Raw genomic sequence first — 17,377 nt, forward strand, 5'->3', positions numbered from 1 at the left:
CATTTGTTGTCCTCTGTGCCTCTTTGTGTGCACTGTTGCAGATGTGAACATGCACGAGAGAGAGAGTTTTGAAACGTCTACAAAATACCCAGAGGGTCTATGAGACTAAGAATGAGTACAAATGATCCATGAACAATGGATGCCAGAAACATGAAAAAAGAAATGTATACATAGAAGATGGGGGTCTTTGTACTACGTGGACTTGTGTATACAATGAAGAGAGTCAAAGCTCATCAGATGTCCTCCTCCTACTAAATGGCGTGTAGTGTATCGTTGTCCACCTCCAGTGGTGGTACATCTCTATGGCATTTGAGAATGTCCTTGGTTTGCAGCTGGCGGGTGGAGGGGTGGAGGGCCTAGACCATCTTTGAGCGCTATACTGCCATCTCTCATGAGAGGGGGTCAAAACAATCCTGGAAGAGGAGGTGAAATCCTTGGGCATCTGCATTTGAATGTCCCTCCATCTCAATCACTCCAGTTCTACAGAACCTACTTACCTGTGCTTCTTGTGAAATGCTTTCAGCTTTCCCAGACTCAATCCGAAATTCAGTGGGAGAATTCCCTCAACTGGCTGATTGCACCCTCATTGCACGTGGCGTGTGTCTTTGGACATGCTCTGGTGCCTCAGTGACACCATCCTGTGAAGCCCTCGAGAAGTGCTCTTTATAGAACTGGAGCTTTGTGAGAAGCTGATGGGGACACCCATGTGTGTGACTTGCATAAATCTGGGCCAAGTCCAGGCAAATGATGCGATTGATTTCTTTTGGGAGATGTCCAAGAATGGGGAGTCAAGACTGCAATCAAAAGGGGGTCCATCTGAAGTTCATGCATGTCAAATCAGCTACCATGACGATCTGTGAATACCAGGACCTGCTGTGGGCCTCCTATGCAAGCTGTCTAGAAGAATAAAATGTCATCCCCAGAAGGCAATCTTTGCCCAATGTGTACAAACAAGATATGAAGGTGACCATATGGAAAAGGGTATCGATGACCAATGGTGTTGCCTCAAATTTGGCCGATACAATCTCATGTGGTGCAGAGGGCTTACTCAGGGGTATGTGTGAAAACATCATCGTGGGCACTCTCTGTCCTTCTCCAATCCTCTCCCAGATTACCTCCCCAAAATGGAGCCCACATACATCATAGTTGGCCTCACCAATGTGTCGAACAACCAACTCTTCATGCTAGGTTCTTGGAAGTGAGCCTTGAAGCACTGACTCTCCAAGTGGGCCAAAGCAGCATATCCTTTCACTAGGCGGGCCTATGCATCGGGGTGCATGGTGAGGATGGGTGGTAAAGGTAACCCCCATAGACAGACGAAGTAACTATCTCCATGGCTTGCATTTGTATGAGGAAGAGTTTTTGGTTGCTACCAGGTGTGAGGAGTTAAAGAGCATGATGATCTTGGTTTTACCAAGATTCACTTTGATATTCCTTTAATCACAGAAAGTCCGAAGTGCAAGATTAGGACTAGTCATTTGTATACAAGAGGATGGGCACTATGTCTAGGCTAGTGGTGATCTTGTACCCCCCAATGTTTCAATGAAATTTGAGATCTCATCAATGTATATATAGTCTACACCCCCCACTCATCGGTGGTATTAGAGAAAAGTCAGGGAGCTACCCTTTATGAGATTCTACAATCTCCTAAGAGCGATTAGTTACCAGTATGAATTTTACACTTGTTTAGCATCTCTAGAATAATCCTATTCAAAAGCTCAAACTTACTAAATTCCAAAATCCGTTTTGGCTCTTGTGGAAATTAACCGAGTCACATCCCTGACCTCAACAACTCAAACAAAAAGATCTCCAAAGGTCTGTTTAACCAAGGAGGATATTTTATCAGCTTCTGATTTTATAACCTCTAAACCCTAAAAGATTCAAAGAGAAACCAAGTAAGCTTAGCTTAATCCTAAGCTATGCCAAGGCTTATCTTTTTCACAATGTCTAGTTGCATAAGAAAGTCATCTACACCTCAACGTGCACCAATCAATCAACCAAGCAAGAAGTAAAACATGTTTCAAAGTCCTTCAAGGAAACTCATCTCTCCTCCTCTCCTCTCCTCTCCTCTCGTCTCCTCTAAATTCATATGGAAGAACTAATAATTATGCAATAGCCAAATTTATGGTTGACTTTACCAAAATTGAAGCTTGCTTTACCTGTAGATTGCTTGCTCTTTCATGTAGGTATCCATCCATGGAGGTAACCACATTGACCCATCCAGGTGCGACTTAAGAGCAATAAATTTCAAATTAAGCTAGCTATCGATTATCTTTCTATTATTTGAGTAAACATCTCATTAAATATCATTTTTTGAATTCTTGGTTCACAAGTTGCAACCAAAAATGGTATTAAATTAACAAATCTATTTCACAAAGTAACCACAAATCTTTGCATGGACATGAAAAGAAAGTAAGCCATGATTTTTGCAATGTGATTTATAATTTTTATTTAACTTGAATCAAGTTGATGTGTTCTTTGGCTTAATAAAAGTCTATTATAAACTCTTTTAATTGGTTATAACAGGAATATCATAATGTAATTGAGGCTACTAAATCATAGGTGATACTCGTAAATTTCGAAGAGCTAGCAAAAGTAATCATCCTTGGATCCAACAAAAATCCAAATAAACGTATGCCTCATCCCATTCTCAAAAAAACAGATTCTCTCACCATATAAACGCCTTGCTTTCCATGTATAGCTCAACCATGATAACACTTCGGACTATCAAGCATTCACCAAAACAAAGTGATTCACTCAATAATCCAACGCTGCCTACTTGGGCATCCTCTCCAAAAAATTTTAGGCAAAAGGTGAGGGTAACAAAGGTCAAACTATGAGAGTGGATTACTACTAAAAAGGATATGGTTCGCCATTGCTAAAATCAATTATTTAAATCCAAAACAAGAAATTGGATTGGTGCATAATAACAAATCCCAAAAAAAAAAGTGGATTAGTGCATAGTAACTAATCAAAATAAAAACTAGTAAGATTTGCCAACAATACAATTTGAGTTTGCACATTGGGTGGCTTTTCTCTTTGGTAATCCATTTAAGTGTTGCACTTATCAAGCTTTAGAGAAAGCCTATCGAAACTTATAGTGACGGATGTTTAGCCTGTTGAAACTTATAGTGACGGATGATTACTAATGTTTGTGTATGGTTCTTTAAACAAAGGTTGTGTGGGTATGGATAATTTGTAAAAGGTGAAAGAGGGTAGAAGAAGAAAGTACAACAATCCAAAAGTTAATGGTTGTCCTTTGGTGATTAGTGCCACTTTTGGTATGAGCTACAAATTGTTTGGTGATTAGTGCCACTTTTGGTATGAGAGCTTGATCAATGGGATGATTGTCTTGACTTTTTGCATAATCTCTTATGTCCATCTTATCCTTGATTAGTGTCTTGGAATTAATTGTTTGATTTGATCCTCCATGGTACATGATTTCCTGGTTGGTATCAGAGCATAGGCAAAAACCTCCTCCTTATACCTCTCTTGTACATCCTACTCCTCCTCCTTATACCTCTCTCTTGCACATAATACTACTCCTTATACCTCTCACTTGCACATACTACTGTCCTCCTTATACCTCTCTCTTGCACATATGTTTATGTGCTATTCTGTAGGGGGACCAACCGAAGCAACGATGTAGGCTGTATTTATGCCTGACTAGACCGCCTCTATGTTGATTTATGGGTTCTTGACAGAGTTGGTTATGCACTCATCGTGCCTGGCTCCTCAAAATCTGACCATTGCTACCTCTGTAGTAGCAAGCAACAAAGATATAGGGAGTTAAAGTTCTCATCCTCATGTGCGCATTCTTGAGTCCTTCTACTTTGATGATGCAGAGCTTTCATGGAAAGTGGTGGATGTGTGGACGTGCTAGGTTGCCCCTGATCCTTGGTTTGGCTTCGAAGTGTGTTTTTGACTTCTACCATAGGGAGGCCTTAGCTAGGAGACATGAGGGCATTGATAAAGAGAAAGTTGTAGGTTATCTTTCAGAGGGAACATGAAAAGCATTCTGATTCCTAGTGGATTTTGCAGCTTATTACAGACATTGTATACATTATTAGGGCTGAGTTGCAACACTCTTTGGAGCACCAATGTGTGCAGAGCATCGCTACCATGCCCACGAACCCTTTTGGATCCAGTGGGAGGTAGATGGCACAACAAACACTTCTTTGCTATTCATCGTCTATGTCATAGTAGAAAAAGGCCAGACAGACACCCTTGATGTGCTCCACACACCTCCTTTGCAGCAGCTCATTCCCTAGAGAGAGAGAGAGAGAGCAGCAGCAGCATAAGGTTTATGATTCCCTACCTTAATTGATCTTGGATGACATTGTGCCTCTTGTCGATGCCCCCTTTTGTTTCTGTTGGGGAAGTTTAGGTTGGCACTCTTGGCATTACCTCATCGTAAATAGGGGATGTTGGCCTTTTTTTCCCGTCCTCCTTTTTGAGGTTTTGGGATGAGTTTGGGGGAGAGATTACACTAGCTTATGCCATCTTTCCTCACTAAGGCTCTTATCCACCTTACTCCTAAAGGTGGTGATAAGATGAATATTATACCTCTCAGTTGCATATACTACTCTCCACCTTATACCTCTCTCTTACACATATGCTTATGTGCTATTATGCAGGGAAATTCTTTAGAGAGAGAGAGAGAGAGAGAGAGAGAGAGAGAGAGAGAGAGAGAGAGAGAGAGAGAGAGAGAGAGAGAGAGAGAGACTTATGAGACGTACATGGGTGAAATTTATTCCCTACCTTAATTGGGCTTCCCTAACTTGATTGATCTTGGATAACATTGTGCCTCTTGTTGATGTACCCTTTTTTGTTGAGGGGAAGTTCAGACTGACACTCTTGGCATTACCTCATGGTAAATAGGGAATCATGGTCTTTTTCCCATCCTTCTTTTTGAGGTTTTGGGATGACTTCAGGGAAGAGATTGCATCGATTTATGTTATCTTTCCTCACTTAGGCTCCTATCCACCTTAATCCTAAAGATGGTGATAAGATGAATATTGCCCAATGGAGAGACTATCACATTGCTTGGGATAACCTACAAAATTTTTGCCAAGGCAATGAGCATGAGTTTTGAGCTGTTTTGCAGACTGGTTCATGAAGTATTTTTTATAACATCTTCTCTTTTTGAGAGGCGATTGAATGGGCTATGGTGAGCAATCAACCACTAGCCATATTAGTGTTAGACGTAGAGAAGGCTTATGACAGAGTAGATTGGAACCTCCTTGAAGGTACCCTTGCATGTATGGGATTATCGTAGGATTGGATTAGAGGGGTGTCATGCCTTTATCACGGTGCTCACAATAGAGTGCTTTCTTGTGGTGGTAGAGGTGAGTGCTTCCAGATTTCTTGCTTAGTATGGCAGATGATCCTCTCAAATAGAATTGACATTGATAGAGCCATCAAGATCTTGGAATAGATGTAGCACCCAAAATCTATCCTAGATACCAACAGGATCACTGATTGCCTCAATACTTGCCTCATCAAACATTATTTGAAAGAGAAGTTCAACCAATGGTCAAGAGTTCATTGCAAGAAATACTGAGGGTGCTACAAGAGACTGCAAGCTAGGGCTTCCCCAATTACACATGAACTCATGGGTGAACAACCTTTGTTTGGCAGTGACCCTACCTTCTCTAGGCCAAGTATTGGAAGGAGTATTGAAATCTTTAAGCTTACGACTTGTGTAATGTTGGAATATGGTCAAAACCGAGCTTATAACTTGTGTAATGTTGGTAATGTATACTTAGACTAGGGAATTAGCCTAGAGTAGCTTATTGGGCCCCCAGACATTACTTGGGTGGCTGAGCATTATATATATGAGTATTGTATATAAGATAGTTTGATTAATGAGAAAACACAGAATCCCAGAATCCCATTCTCACAATTGAGTTTCAGTTTCTTGCTCTTGTGATGGAAGTTTCTTGTATGCTTTCTCTTCTTCTTTGTTATTGCATGCATGCTCAGGGATTGTGTGGGTGAGTGATAACATTGACGCATGTTCTGTTCTCCCTCTCCCTTTCTCTTCCGTTCTCCCTCTGGCTATCACTCACTGTGACATGAAAATAGAGGTTGAGAGTTCCATAGCTCTCTCTCTTTGCTCCCGTAAATCTCCTTAGTGTAGTGACAATAAAGGAGGTAAGGTTGAGGAATCTAGCTCTCCACAAGAGAGGGTTACTTTATCAAGAGTGGCTAGAGGTGTAAATTGATACCCTTGCATTCTTCCTCTCCTTCTCCCTATCTTGCAAGGCTCAAGTGTTCTCAAATCAATGAATACCAAAAATTAAGCCTAAACCTATGCATAATGCATAGAATGCTTAATAGAAAGCTTAAATTGGAGAGCTCTCCATCAAAGCTCTCTATTAGAGCTCTATGCATTAGGCTAGGGTTAGGGAAAGCGAGAGGAAAGAGAGGGGAAGGGAGAAAAGGAGAGAGCGGGAAGGGAGAGAAGCTTACCTAAACCCTATTCCAAGCTTTCCATGAAAGCTTGGAAGAGCACATAAAAGCATGAAAGAGGGAAGAAGGCAAAAAGAGAGCTTCCCTTGGAGAGGGAGAATTGATTGATTGAAGACCCTTGAGGGATGAGTAGAGATGGGAGGAAAACTCGCGCTACAGGCGTAGCTTTATAGGTGAAGCATTGTCCGTGCACTTTTCAAAACATTTCTATACTTTTTTGGCCCGCAAGGTCGTACCTTTTTCCTTTTCCTTTTCCTTTTTCCCTTTTTTTCCTTTTTACTTTTTGTAAAACTTTTCACTTTTTTGGTTTACGGTTTACGGTTCGTGGTTTTCGGTTTTGGTTTGTGGTTTATGGTTTTCGATTTCACCACAACTACTCGAAAAGGGGTGGTCATGGCTTTTGGAGTTTTCCAAGATTCCCTTTTTGACATGGGGCTTAAAGCCTGCATGCATTAAATGCGGCTAGTTAAAAAACTTACAACTTGTGGCCCAGATTATAGGTGGATTAAGTTAGGTTAATCCGTGTAATTTACACTAATGCAAAAACGTAAAAAAAAAACCCTGCAAAACATAGAAATAATTCTTGTTTACAAATCCGACCCCGAATCGTTGTTTCTAACCTAATTTCTCTGTGTAAAGAGTTTAAATTGGGATAAACCCTATGTTTCAAAACCAATTTCAAGGTTTGTTTCACCTAATTCCTTAAATTTAAAGCCCAATTTACTATTTTTTATGTGTAGAATTGAAAAATATAAAAAATAAAAAATGCAAAAATTGAACAAGAAACTTGAATTGTAGAATTCAAAGAATACACAATTTCAAGAATACATGAAAAACTAAACATACAATGCAACAAAAACAAAAAGAATGCAATTAGGGAGCAGTTGGCATGTATTGATGAGGCCTATCTGGAGAGTTATTTGGTGTCCTACTACTGTTCTCATAGCTCTGCCGGATTCATACCACCAAGGCTTTGTATCTATACTTTGGCTCATGATTGATGAAAGGTAAACCCAATGCCCTTACTTTTGATGAGTTGGTTGTAGTGCTCTTGAAGAAGAAAAATCTCGACAAAACCAAACTAGTATGCATGTGGGAGATTAGGCATTTGCTGCCACAGTAAAAAAGGTAAACGTAAAGCTTTTACCCAGGGTGGCTATAGCCAAAGGTAGAATTAGCCTAGTCTTCTAGAAAGGATGCCAAGAAGGGAGGTGATAAACCTAAGAAGAGAGGCAAATAAAACTACTATCAAGGCAGCCAGGCTATTACATCAATGAATACACAAACCTTCCCAAAAGCAACTCAAGAATATCCTAACCCCATGTTGAAAAAGAAACAAATAAAATAAGCCAAGAGCTTGTGAGAAAGGTGGAGGCTAAATTAGAGCCTATTCTTAAGCAACAAATTACAAACCACGAAAACCTACCTGAGCATATCTGAGAGCCTATTCTAGAGCCAATTGTAGAACCAATGTGGGAACCTTTGATCTTTTTTCAAAGGCCTTGATTGAATGTGTAAAAAGCTTCAAAGGCCTCACAAAGAGCTGGTTATAGAGAGCATGGTAGATATAGTGAAAGAGGACTCAGTGGGGGGGGCAAAAGTTAGCCTTCAATGGGCCAGGCAAAAGTTAGCCTTCAATGGGCCACATCACAGACAAAAAGAGCTCAATATTTTAGAAGTTCCAATTAGATTAATGTCCAGAGAGAGAGAGAGAGAGAGAGAGAGAGAGAGAGAGAGAGAGAGAGAGAGAGAGAGAGAGAGAGAGAGAGAGAGAGATAAATCTGTAGGATCAAATGAGTCTATGTAACTCTCTCGCTTCACAATAGAAGGGAAAGAAACAAAGCCTTGGAGAGGCTGAAAAGAAAGCTAAACACATTCAAAATCGGGCAAGATAGTGCCGGCATGGAAGATCTTAAATAGATGCTTGAGAACTTCAAAATGTATAACGTGGGTGACTGCTTTGTACATTTTGAGAAGGCAAAGAGGACCCTTGATGGGAAGCTTGGAACATCTTATGATGGTGGACGGGCTCAAGTTAAGGAGGTCAACCTAGCAAGACCTAATGAAGATCCAAAACCAATATATGTTGGGAAAGATCAAGCTACATAAGAAGAAAATAACTAATTAAGCTACTCATGGAATTCCAAGATTGCTTCGTTTGGAAATACATAGATATGAAGGGAGTACCTTTGGATGTGGTCTAACACACTATTCCCACATTGTTGAAGGAGGCACAGGGAAATACTAAAAAATACTCAGAATTCCACGATTGCTTCGTTTGGAAATACATAAATATGAAGGAAGTACCTTTGGATGTGGTCAACAAACACACTATTCCCACAATGTTGAAGGAGAAAAGGCATCAAGGCGAAGGGAATCCAAAATACTCCAGGATGGTCAAGGATAAAATTGACAAACTCATCAAAGCTTGGTTCATTTATGAGAGAGCATACGGAATGGCTATCTCTATATTCATAGCTAAGAAAAATGGAAATATCTATGTTTGTGTTCACCTTAAAAAACGTTAATGAGGCACCCACGCCGAAGGACCATTACCCGTTACCATTCACTGAGCATGTGTTGGAACGAGTAGCAAGCAAGGAGGCCTACAGTTTCCTTGATGTTTTTGGGCTAACATAAGGCTGCATTTACCATAGAGAATGGAGCACTTATGTGTACAAAGTCATGCCATTTGGCCAATCAAATACCCTAGGCACTTTCCAAAGGCTTATATGCAGGAGTACCTTAGGGAGTTTCTTGAGGTTTTCATGGATGACCTTTGTGTCGATTCCAAATGGAAAGCACATCTCTGGCACTTGAGGAAGGTATTAAGAAAAAAGGAGACTGTACATAATATTTCGTAGGCCACTTAAATGCCAATTTTGGGTAAGACATAGGGTGATACTTGGCCACATTTTTTTAGAACATGACATTTCTATGGATGATAGCAAAGGTAAAGTTGATTCTTGAGCTCCCACCACCCATAAACTTCAAGGAGGCTCAAAGATTCATGGGACATGTCGGATATTATAGAAGATTCATAAGCTTGTACACGTCGACATAGCTAGACTCTTGTATATATGACGTCATTTTTGAGTGGATAGATGAGTGTCAAAAAGCCTATGACACTCTCAAGAAAGCATTAGCAAGTGCACCTATCCTAAGATCTCATGCAACTGGGATGTTATCTTCCATGTGCACATTGATGCCTTAGTTTTTGTAATTGGCTGGTGTATTAACACAACCAGGAGAGAATAACATGGATTTCCTTGTTAGCTCTGCCAGCCCGCGCCAATTGATGGATGCCAAGTAGAACTACATCACCACAAAAAGGAAAGGACTCTTGATGGTATCTATGCTCTAAAGAAATATTACCATTATCTTTTTAGCAAAAAAATTGGTGTTTTTCAAAACATCAGGCAGTTCTTTACTTGGTCAATAAGCCTTGTTCTATGAGAAGGATAACCCGAAGTTTAATTTCATGGTGAGACCATGCAAAAGGGCTCACAGCATGTGCATGTTGACCACTTGTCACACATTCCTAACAGAGAACTATTTGGAGTGGAGGATGAATTACCAGATGCCCCATTATACAAACTTTGCATTGTTCTAGAATAACGCTTGATTAAAAAGGCAACCCCCTACTAGTGATCATGGGGCAATTGTCCAAGCTAGGCCAAGACAAGATCATGAGGCGCTATTCTTAGGAATTCAGATATGTCAATGTCCTTAAGCAAGCCCACTCTGTGGTGCATGGTTGGGAGACATTTCTCAGCATAGACACCACCACAAAGAAAGTTCTATTAGCAAGCTTGTGGTGGTTGACTTTATTTTAGAGATGCAACTAAATTTGTAAAAGGTTGGTGAATGTCAACGATTCATTGGGGATTCATAACCGTAAAAAAATGCCCTTGCACCCAGTAGTGTCTTTAGCATTTGAGATATAGGACATAAAATTTGTTGGACCGATTAGTCTAGTGGCTCAAGGAACTCAATGTCACCACTATGGACTATTGTTACCAACTGGGTTGAGGCCTAGGCTACCACAAAGGGTGATGCTAGAGAAACAACCAAATTCATTTAGGAGAATATAATTACTAGATTTGGGTGTCCACTCAAACTAGTAAGCGAAAGAGAGAGTTATTTCATAAATGATGTGATCAAGTTCCTGCTGAATGAATTCATGGTAGTACACTGTAAATACTTGCCCTACTTCCCCCAAGCCAATGGTGAGATTGAAAGCACCAAAAAAACTATCTATCCTATCCTAACCAAGATAGTTGAAGCGTCATGTAATGATTGGGTATAAAAGCTACCAATGATTTTTTGGGATTACAGAACTGCCTACAAAGTGGCCATCCACACTACACCTTTAACCTTTACATATGGAACAAATGTTGTCATGCTTATGGAATTTTTGGTGCTAAGCTTAAGAATTGATGTCAAGAAATGTCCTAACCAATCGATTTTTTGAAATTGAACATTTAGAAGAAGATACACTATGTGTCGTCTACGGAATGATAGTATACAAGCTAAGGTGCAAACAATAGTTCAATGAAAAGCTCAAAGACAAAGATATAGAAGTCAGGGACATGGTTCTCATGTACAACACAAAGAACTAAAAACGCAAGCTAAAGTACAAAGGTATGGGACCATTCCTAGTGTGCAAACTCACACCTCAAGGATCCACATACATCGAAACACTTGACAGTGTGGAGATGAAAAGATTCTTTAATGGTAGCAAACTTAAACACTACTACGGCCCTTTAACTACAAATAGTTTGAAAAACATTCACAAAAAGAAAGAAGAAAAAATAAAAGAGACTAGAATAAAATGAGACGCCTAGTGCAAAGCTAAAGATAAGCAACACAAGTTGTGCAACCACCCCATTAACATTGCCCAAGTTGTCAATACCTAGAAGAGAGACTAGGAAGTGAAGCCCACCAGCTTTGGCTGGGCATGACCACAAAAACTGGTCTACAATCAAAGTTGGCGCTCATCGACACGGGTGCTAATGTCCCACAAGACCTTGTGCACACTACAGAAACTGGCATTGACTCCCATAAAAGTATGAGTTGGAGGAGTAAATGTATTAAAAACTCCATGCATGGGTTCGTTACACTGCCATGTTTCAGATTGGAAATAACCCCTTAGAAAGGAAGTTCTATGTCATGCTTGCAGGTACCATATGAGAGAAGTGTTTCATGGACATAGATGCCAAATAGATTGGGACTCGCGAGATTGAGAGTTTTAATGATAGATGAGGAACCTATTTCTTGTAAAGCCTCAACACTAGAGAAACATTGTCTAATCAAAGAAGTGCTAGAACCAATCGAGCTTCATAAGGTAACTCACTCCGACCATGCCACTCAAAAAGAGGCTTATCCTTTACTTAGCCCCCATAGGGTAAGTAACCAAGATCCATCAAAAGCCTCACCCAAGCAGGATCAACCTTCGCCATTGATTACCCCCCCGGATGCAAGTGGCATCTCCAAGAACTAGCCCAATTAACATCACTATTGCTAACTTTTCTAACCTTGCAGACTTAGAACCAAAGGTACACCCACTAGACCCCAACAACTCCAATGTTTTCATGATGGGGTGACAAATGGTGGGTGCCAAAAGAAATTATTTGGGCACAAGGTTACTATGAAGGGCAAAAGAAATTTTGGATATCCAAGAGAAAGGTCTAGCATATGCCAGTAATAGTCCTGCCACCAATCGAACCGGGTTACAAAACACCAAACCCCAGCCTCAAACCAAAAGCATGGTTCGTCCCAAGTGAAGTTATTGGTAGCCCAAGGGTACTACTACACACAACTCTGGCTACCCAAGGTGGCAGAGTCGAAACCAACTAGTCAAGGAGGGCAATCTCGGACGGAGGAGCACTACCCAAAAATGTTGGGTACCTAACACTCTTCTAGTGGCCTAAGGGTAATAAAAGCATTTGGGTCCCTAAAGTCATACCAACACTACCCCCTAAAGTCATATCAACACTACCCCCAACCTCTTCAATCACAAAAAATAAGCACTAAGGAGAGATGGCAATGGCAACACAAAGCTACCAACACCACTAAAACCTCATGTGCCAACCCTAGCAAAGGGTAGAGAAAAAATTAAAAAATTTATGGAGCCCCATAACCATTGCTAGCCACACCATGAACAAGATTCTCCTTCCACATCAAACTTGAAAGCTTCTAATAAAACTAAATCGCCATAACCACCCATTTCCCTATTGCAATCGGCATCTCTCTCAAGCATCACTAAATGGGACAAAAAAAGGTACCTCACTCTTGCCAAATGAAAGGGACACCAACCACAAAAATCAATAAAAATTATCGAAGAAGAAAGCAAAAAAAAGAGTCAAGGAAAGCCATTGACTTGGAGTGAAGAAGAAAGCAAAAATAGAAAAAAGTAGAGGGATGGAGACTTAGGAAAGAGAGTCTGCTAGGAAGCCCATATTAGTTATGTAAAAAGGTTCTCTAATCACTAGCGTTCTAGGTACATCTCAGGATGGGGGAGCCATGGTGGGTGAAAACTTGGTCTATGGTACAGCCCATTCCCCTACAAACACCATTAATCAAGGCACTCCATCAAGAATGGCCCAACACCACACTTGCATATTCACTAAGGGCCTAGCTACATGAAAAATCTCAAAAAAAGTTCCCTGTACAAGATGCAAATGCACATTCACATCTGCACATGTAGGTTTCTACATTCCCTCATGTGCATGCAAGTTCACATCTGTACATGCATGTTTCCACATTCCCTCATATGCACACATATTCACATCTATGCACACATGTTTCCACATTCCCTCATATGCACGCACATTCACATTTATGCACACATGTTTCCATGTTCCCGTATATGCATACACATTTCATGAGGAAGAACTATAGAGATAGTCATCAAAATAGTGTAGGTAAGGCCCCGAGTGAGTCACCTGTGAAGCTAGAAACTTCCAATGTTGCCTTTAAGAATTGTTTGGAGTGAGGTGAGGGTGGAGGTCTTAGGACGGGGGTCTTAAAATGGTTAAGGTGAAAGTGCTATCACACGCTAGACATAACAACATATAATGAAGAAAATGGATAGATGCACAATGGCTAAGATACATGGAGACTATAAAGGTGCATGAGGATTCTAAGAATTAGAACAAAGAACTAGAAAAAATCATTGTCCATGGTAAGACACAAGAAAGACCCCAATATTTTGAAAAAAATTAGCTATGACTTTCTAGATCAAAAAGATACAGGAGAAACAAAGCCTTGGTAAAGGCAGAGGAAGAAGCCAAGAGAAATTTTAACTAAGGTAAAAGAAGATGATGTAATGGATTTAAGACCTCTTTCTTCTGAGCATTATAAATCATATACAGTGAGTGAACAAATAGTTGTTCGCCTTAGAGCCCCTAGTGCTCTAAGAAAGGGCAAGAAGGAATTTCATATGATGGACTCACGGAAGTCAAGGAGGTAGACTTAGTCAAGCTTAGGGAGGATCCCAGACCACTATTCATTGCTAAGGATCTAACTTTGACGATAAGGAAAACGAATTGGTAGACGTGCTAAGAGAATTCAAGGATTGCTTTACCTATAAATACACAAACATGAAGGGAGTACTGCCTAAGGTGCTACAACACACAATCCCTCTATCATTGAAGGATCAATACCAACAATTCAAATACCTTATCAGATGAATCCCAAATATTTTGCCATTGTACAAGAAGATATTGATAAAGCTTATTGTTATAGGATTTATTTATGAAATCAAGCACACTAATTGGGTATCAACCATTGTCATTGTGATGAAGAAAAATGAAAAACTGCGAGTGTGTGTGGACTTGAAAAAAGTCGATGTGTGGCTCGAAAACTTCATTACTCATTTTCGTATACTGAACACATTTTGGAAAGAGTTACCAAAGATTCGGAAGCCTACATCTTCGATGGTTTCTTTGGCTATAATCAAATATCCATCGCACTCGAGGATTAGGACAAGGCCACATTTACCACTATGGATGGCATGTTTGTCTACTGGGTTATGCCCTTCAGAATAACCAATGCCCCTACAACATATTAGCACCTTATGTGCACAACTTTCAAAGACTATCTGTAGAAACGGTTGGAAGTTTTTATTTATGATTTGTGGAAGTTTTCATTGATGATTTGTATGCTGACTCTAAGTGGAAAGACCAACTAACTTACTTAAGAAAGGTGTTTCAAAGGTGTCGATTGTATCAAATATCCTTGAATCCTTTGAAATGCCAATTCAGGTAAAGCATGGGTATACTAGGACACATTATGTCTCAAAATGGTATCTCCATGGATGAAAGCAAAGTCAAAGTGACTTTGGAATTACCTCTACCTACTAATTTCAAGGGAGTGCAAAGATTTATGAGACGTCGCGTACTATAGAAGATTCATTATATTTTATACGGAGATTGCAAGGCCATTATATAGACTAGTAGTAGTCTACTAGTAGTTTTTGAATGGAACAAGGGATGTTAACAAGCATGTGATGAGATGAAGAAGGCCTTGGAAAGGGGACATGCCTTAAGACCCTCGAATTGGGACATAATCTTCCATGCATCAAATTTGCTATTGGTTGTGTATTGGCACAACCAGGGGAGCACAAGTTAGACTACCCTGTTTGTTTTACCAGAGCAGCAAGGAACTCAATGAAGCAAAAATGATTAGACAACCCCACAGAAAGAGAAGGGTTGGCCATGGTTTATGTGATGAAGAAGTACAGACATTATCTTTTGGCCAATAAACTTATATTCTTTGTGGACCCACCATGCATTGTTATAACTTGTCAATAAGCTTTGCACCATGAGTCAGATTATTACACAATGGTTTCTCATATTCTTAAAGTTTGGCACTACTACAGACTCTAAGAAAAAAGGAACACAACACATTCTAGCTGATCATATGTACAAATTCTTAATAGTGAGCCCGCCACCACACGTAAGAAAAGGAACACAACATGTTCTAGTTGAGCATATGTCACAAATTCTTAATAGTAAGCCCCCCACCACTGGAATTGATGGTGATCTCTCAGATGCGTGCTTGTTTCACAAGGTAAACATGGTTTTTGAGTGGAGCGATATGAAATATCTCGATACCTCGCCTATGGTCTTCTTCCGCAAGCCACTGAACAAAGATAAGATGTGGCAGCTTATTAAGCTAGTGGCACTATATCAACTAATAGAGCCTGACAACTATATATATGTTAGGTAAAGATTATATTTTGTGGAAGTGTGTCTGTGAGGACGAATTTAAATATTTAATTTTACATGAGAGCACCCTCTATCACCCATACGAGATATTAAAACTCTACCACAAAATATATAAACATCTAGAGCAGATCTTAGCATCCCTGTTATCTATGATTTTTCCATTGAACATGTTAAGTACCCCACTATAATAACAAGATCAATTTGATCTAGATTTTTTCCATTAATAGCACTAAGCCCCCAATACCCCCATCATCTAAAGAGGATAGGGAGGGAGAATATGCATATAATTATACATATCCCCTTTATAGACCTCTCATTTCCAAACTACTCCCTTGCCATAAACATGTCCTTGTCACTGCTAACATTGAACCCTCACTAACATAGCTTCTTCTTATCTATAATTTCACTTTCGTCTTGACACTCTCGACCCTGAGGAGTCACGATCACTAAATCCTATCGCGAGCAGCTTCACTGAGGAAACAACACAACCTACTGCTTTACCATATGATTATACTAATCAAGATGTTTTGGGGCAACTCAGTGTTAAAATTCTAAATCAATGTGCTTGGTTGTGTCTAGATTAGATATGATTTTTTAGCCATGGTTGACCTACTTAATAGGGTGGTGCCTTGTTGTATTTGAACCTTATGTACACACAAGGAGCCTTTTCTTTTATAAGGCTGATAAGTTAATACAATTTGTTATGTGTTGACTTTGTGAATCTCACCTTTTTCTCTTATCAACTCTTTCTCTTTTGTTGTACGTGTAATCTTGTTACACACACACACACACTCATGCTTCTTTGTGCACTCCATGGATTTCTTCATGGCATCTAGAGCTACCTAAGACAAGATCCTTATACACACACTCTCTCTCTCTCCCCACAGATCCTCTTCTTAGTTTCTAATTGGCAGTAAGGGAGCAACCAAAAGGGGTGAAGAAGGAAGAGGAGTTCAAAGTGATGTGCTTCCTCAAAGGCTCTTCGGGTCTGTAAAGATGGAGCATAGCTTTACTATATTGAAAGCCTGCTCATATCTCAAGAGAAGTCTTTGTTATCTGAGCAAGAGAAGAAGGTGTGAGTAGAGGAAAGAGGAGAGAAATTCTTGATGGGTCAGACTACTGCAAGTGAAGTGAACGTTTGCTTCCTTGAGGCGATGGGCATCAATATGTAAACCTGCAGCCATCTCTTGTGCCTGTGCTAGCCGCCTGTTAGCTCTTGCAGCCATCTCTTGTGCCTGTGCTAGCCGCCTATTAGCTCTCGCTGTGTGACAAGAATAGCTTGGGTCATCCAGGTGTCCTCCTCAGTTATTGGCTCTGCAAAACCCCCTCTCCTCTGCGCCCTCACAAAGGCACCGTCCTTTTCTTGTTGTCGACGGGCTGTGTCCCTTATGTGTGTGTGGGAGCATACCAATGAAAGCGGCCATCCAAATGGGGAATGGCATGTTCCCCTAAAATTATAGTTTAAAGAGGAGAGACTAGTGCCGCCTCCTTGCCATAGTCTTTTTCCTTTTTTGTTTGTAGACACACATGCACAAGAAAATGTTGATGTGGTCCAAACCATATCAATGACTAATGTTGGTTAACACATGAATGTGCAAGGTTTCTGTGAGGGAGCTTATTTTATGTTCCACGATCCAATCACCTGGCTCATTTCTAAGAACTGAACTTCA

Source organism: Cibotium barometz, chromosome 64 (genome assembly GCF_041138505.1).
Source record: "Cibotium barometz isolate CiBa-2024 chromosome 64, ASM4113850v1, whole genome shotgun sequence".
Classification (NCBI taxonomy): Eukaryota; Viridiplantae; Streptophyta; class Polypodiopsida; order Cyatheales; family Cibotiaceae; genus Cibotium; species Cibotium barometz.